The 5,760-nt window shown below is 36.6% G+C and overlaps 1 long non-coding RNA gene across 1 annotated transcript; it reads right to left on the bottom strand.

The window, feature by feature from the left end:
• On the bottom strand, positions 1-2,874 carry LOC111807715. The gene is made up of 3 exons (XR_002816980.1): positions 2,767-2,874; positions 2,229-2,318; positions 1-173 (listed from the first exon to the last, which is right to left on the bottom strand). It is a non-coding gene; the product is annotated as an uncharacterized LOC111807715 (long non-coding RNA).
• Between the last annotated feature and the right edge of the window lie 2,886 nt (positions 2,875-5,760).

The raw sequence follows: 5,760 nt of genomic DNA, 5'->3' as shown, positions 1-5,760 counted from the left end.
TCAAGGCTTTAAAACACGTCTCCTAGGGGAAAGTTTCCACACCCTTATAAAGGGTGCTTTGTTCTCCTCTCCCAACCAAGGTAGGGCATCACATGATGATAGCCCACCCACGTGAGACCAAGCAACTCTCTAAGCCAATCACTCGAGCAAGGTGTGCCAGCTTGACCAAACACCTGAAGTTCATATTAATCATCCATTAACTATCCATCAATCAAATATTACAATTGGCTAAGCTAATAATCCATAACTGATACTAAGAAAGAAATGCTCAATGGGTATGTCATTGATCTTTCCGTCAATCACATTTAGAAGTAGCTTATGTAAAGAAAATAGTGGCACATCGCCGCACTCTGTGCTAACTTAATATGTCAACTGATAAAGATATGACCGACACTAAAATACCGCACCTTAAGTCATCCTAACAAGTTACACCAATCAAGGTAGTAAGTAATTGAAGCAAGTATTATAATTTGGTGTCACTTTAATTGGTCACCTTGAATAGCGATAATCATCACTTTTCTTCTCTTTAAATATAGGGATGATCAAAGATATATACTCTAACAACTCAAACTCATCGCTAATAGATATTCTCTTTAATTGGTCACCTATTATGTACCACGGTCAACCCCACGATTTTATAACACGTCTAGTAGGGAGAGGTTCCACACCCTTATAAGAAATGTTTTGTTACTCCCTCCAACTGATGTTAGATCTCACAATTCACCCTCTTGGGGGCCAGCATTCTCACCGGCACACCACCCGGTGTCTAGCTCTGATATTATTTGTAACAGTCCAAGCCCACCCTTAGCAGATATTGTTCATTTTAGCACATTACGTATCGCCGTCAGCCTCACGGTTCTAAAACGCGTCTACTAAAGAGAGATTTCCATACCCTTATAAGAAATGTTTTATTCCCCTCTCCAATGTGGGATCTCATACACATAACACTCGAAGGCAACAAATCTTACTCAAAACATTAATCTAGTTGAAGGACTAGAGAGTGATTAATATAGATTACGTATGTCAAGCACCGGCTCTTTTTTCTTTCTTCTTTTATTTTTTCCTTTTTTAATAGGGATTCTTGAACCAAGTCACTAGCTGCCATTCCATCTAATCCTTTCTCTTAATATAATTGATTGCACAAACATAATTGTAACTCCTCAATCTCTACTATGTGATGAACTACAATAGATGGAGCCTATTTTTACTGTTGGATTAACTCATGGCAGTATAAACGAGCTTATTCATCCTACAGACTTCAATTTCCAAGCGCGGCATAAACCAACTCCCCTGAAATTTGTGACTGAGAGGAAAAGGTCAAACTCAATACTAAGTTAGAGAACGCATTCTCAAGTCTACTCTATTTGACCTCATCTCTTCATATGTATCCTCTTATGAACTAAATTTGGCGCATGTAGATTGTGCGGAGGGGAAAAAATCAATGATCCTACTTCCATGAATAAGAGATGCCTCATGGCTCACGTCATTCTCCTCTCTCAAGAGAATTCCTCTTATGGTGCATAGAAGGGAACTTGAACGTGGGACCTACAACTTTGAGGTGATGGAGGATAGATATTGATTATAGCCTAACTCTCCCAAAAGTTACAGGGGCAAGTTCAATATATTCCCGTTCACCACGTGGGATCGAGTACAAGAATATACTTTTGAGTTTTTTCCATTTAGGATTATATGCTTGAAGACATCCTGTATGAACCCGATTGGGCACGCTCAATAAGCAGGAAGAAAAGCTTCCAAATTCCTCAAAACCTACCCGTTGATCCTTGCTGATACCAAAAATATTGATTATGCAATTTATCAGAAACCAGTCGCCTAATTAGTGATACCATAATTCGGAAAGAATGCTAGAACGAAATTTTGATCTGAACGAACAAAGATCATGCAGCACCTAACAATTAGGGAAAATGAAACTCCCTGCTGATATTCTATCCCCAATTAAGTGGGGGAAAAGATCCAAACATATCATGATACAACTCGAAACCCTTCCTCAAACCCAGATCTAATCTGAGCATTAGGCTAAATCAATTATTTTCTGGTGTATGTAAACGATTATGAATTAGGACAGGAAACATTGCCCACCAATTGGTGAACAATGTTTGGTGCTATAAGGTAGCAGAGTTTTACAAAAAAAAAACCAAATCAACATATTCATTCCGCTTACAATTGCAATTAGAATATGACAAATTTAAACGTAAAGATAAGAATCAAACCTCCAGTAGCTGAAGAGCATGGCATTATGGTGAAGGTATATCGTCCATATCTACAGCGATCATCTCAGTAAATAATAAACATCGACCAACCTAGCCTCATGCAAGACATATCAGGCAAAAGCAGTCGATTGAGACGAAAGAAATGTAGAATCCATAACTTCTTTAAACACCGGCTAATCAATTATTCAACATTAGAAAAAATAAATCCACAAAACTAATATCTAATCGATAAATTTTTCTTAGAATAATATGATGTCAGATAACACTAACACGAAAGTGCAATCGAATTTCAAGGGAAAAAAATGCAAAAAGTATCAGACGGAATCATTCGCATCCAAAATCGAACTTCATAACACAAATAGCAAAAATCACAATTGATTTCAACGAGCGATGAAAATTTGAAATGAAATCAGACAGACAAGAAAACAAAGATGCATTGGTGATCAGAAATGAAGCACGAAAAGGTAATACAACAGAAAGTATGAACGAGAAACAGATTGGAGAGAATCATAAATGAGAAACGGATCGCAGTTCTTACGGCGGGAAGATTGGCGCCAAACAGCATGAATGAATATCTTCGACGAGAGAAAATTCGGGAAACTGAGGGAATGTTCTGTGCGATTTGTAGACTCTAGACTCGGTCCCATATGATCCGGCCCATCTCCTTAGAAACCTTAGACAAAAGCGCTAAATAAAATCAAAATTTACGGCGACCTTTTCAGTAAAAAAAAAAAAATCAAAATATTTACGAGCTATTGTGTGGCACTAACTCTCAGCGTCGAGTGAGTCAACCAACTCGAAAGTCGTGTCGCCTACTGTCGGACAACGTATGCTCAAACCTCTAACCCCGTTTAAGAATGAGGTTTTTAGAAAATGGGGCAGAGAGATCTTTAAAAGAGAGTTTGAAAGCAAAACCGAAAGAAAGGTTGAAAACAATGTTGTAGGCTATAAGCGGGAGACAACATAACAGCTTAAATAGCATATAACTCCGGGTATAAAGAATTGGTGATTAGTTGCATCCTCCTCTAGTACATTTTGAGGCATTTTAGGTCACCAGGCCTACCGAAGGCTTTGGGGAAGTCGGAATAGGAGAGCACTCATCTTGCGGTAAGCTTACTACTTAGATGCTTTCAGCAGTTATCCGCTCCATACTTGACTACCCAGCGTTTATCGTGGACATGATAATTGGTACACCAGAGGTTTGTCATTCCCGGTCATCTCAATGCTCTAACGCCCATACTGGATATGGACCGAATTGTCTCACGACATTCTGAACCTAGCTCACGTACCATTTTAATGGGCGAACAGCCCAACTCTTGGAACATACTATAGCCCCAGGTGGCGAAGAGCCGAGACATGATTATGTCAAACATTATACACTTATGAAAAAAAAAAACTATACATCATGAAAGCAGAAAGTGAAAACAGTAAAGTGATACAACACAAGGGGGTTGACATGTAACGAGCATGCGACTATAGACAACATGCATTGGACAAGCATGACTGTGACACTTGGTCTTTTTAACACTCAACAACTAAAGCGTTTTTTGCACACGTCATGCTGGGGAAATAATAATATATACAAGTAGTATGAAATTCATATTTTTTTATAGCCAACAATACTCTGCCACGTGTCCTAGATGATTCACCAAACGCACTACAATGACTTAGTTTACTTTTAGTATACCAAAGTTGTTATTATTTATTACTTAATTATGAACGAAAGCTAACTTTTAAGTGGTGACTTTTGATGGCGACAATTAGACTTATACAAGAAAGTTGACTTTATTTATTTTCCAAGCCATAATTGTCACTGCTCGTGGCCCCTATGTTCCTTGTTGAAAACGTTATGTTTATACACTCGTTATAATTTTGTACCTTCTTTTAGCTAATAACTTATATTGTCGGAGGAAGACCATTGTTATTATATATCAGGACAAGACAACTGTTATCAAATTATATTACTGTGAGATCCCACATCGATTGGAGAGATGAACGAGTGTAGTGCGGACGCTGGACCTCGAAGAGGGTAGATCGTAAGATCCCACATCGGTTGGAGAGGGAAACGAAACATTATTTATAATGGTGTGGAAACCTCTCCCTAACAGACACGTTTTAAAAACTTTGAAGGGAAATCAGAGAAAACAAAAAAAAATGACAATATATGGTAACAGTGAGTTTGAGTTGTTATATATACATTTTATCGGGCATGGATTTGGGTTGGGTTAGGTTAAAATCCGACTCCCCTTTTGGTCCACTCATATATGAAATTAGTGTTATCGACCCCCTCCACCGACATGAACATAGCTCGACCGTCATAAATTCGAAGACCATTGTTATTATATATCGGGACAAGATAACTATTATCAAATCACATACTGTGAGATCCTACATCATTGGAGAGAGGAACGAGTGCAGCACGGACGCTGGACCTGGACCTCAAAGGGGGTAGATTGTGAGATCCCACATCGGTTGGAGAGAGAAACGAACCATTCTTTATAAGAGTGTGAAAACCTCTCCCTAACAAAAACGTTTTAAAAACCTTGAGAGAAAAACAGGAAAAAAAAAACATCTATTAACAATGAGTTTGAGTTATTATATATACATTTTATCGGGCATGGAGTTGGGTTGGGTTAGGTTAAAACCCGACTCCCCTCTTAGTCCACTCATATATGAAATCAGTGTTATCGACCCCCTCCACCGACATGAACATAGCTCGACCTAGCTCGACCATCATAAATTCGAATGTGTAAAAAGTTTGAATCCTCCACCTCACAAGTCGTTGAACTAAAAAAAAAATCTAAAAAATAAAAAATAAAAAATAAATGAAAAGTGATCAAAGAATATCATTTACCTTTAATTCGTAATAAATTCAAACCTAATTTAATAAATATGATCTAAAATATATAAATAATAGTGTTAAAACGAAGGGTAAATTTGGAATTGACTATTAAAAGTGGTTTACGAAAAATCTTAACCGTTATTTTATGTTTGGTAAAACTGATTATACGGTAAAAAAGTCATTTTTGTTTATTTTTAAAATAGATCGTTAAAAAATTAGTTACCTATTTACTTTTAAAATAGATTCGTGTGGAATAAGATTTACCCTTCAAAAAGTAAAAAGCATCTTTTACCCCAACCAAATTCTATCTCTTAGTTTTTTTAAAATTAATTAATTAATTAAAATCGTTTTTAAAATGACTAATACCATAATATATATATTTTTAAAAAATGGCCTTTTCTTCTAATATTTAATTTAATGCAAATAAAATATAAATTTAAGTAGAAAAATGTTTATGTGAGAGAATCTTTAATATATTAAAAGTAAAGTTATTAAACTATAGAGGAGGAATTGCAATTCATATAAAATATAGGGGCCTTATTGTAATAATTAAACTAAAAGAGGAAAAATTGCAATTCGCCTCAAATACAGGGCCTTCTTTTTAATTCGTGTCAGGTTTTAGGCTATGAGAGCGGAAAGTAGGTGGGATGCCGGGTGGGGGATATGTTGGCAAATAACTATAAGAACAGG

This window comes from Cucurbita pepo, chromosome LG12 (assembly GCF_002806865.2).
Source record: "Cucurbita pepo subsp. pepo cultivar mu-cu-16 chromosome LG12, ASM280686v2, whole genome shotgun sequence".
In the NCBI taxonomy this organism is placed as follows: Eukaryota; Viridiplantae; Streptophyta; class Magnoliopsida; order Cucurbitales; family Cucurbitaceae; genus Cucurbita; species Cucurbita pepo.
The sequence above is the reverse complement of the archived record's forward strand: the minus strand, read 5'-3'. Positions and strand labels throughout refer to the sequence as shown.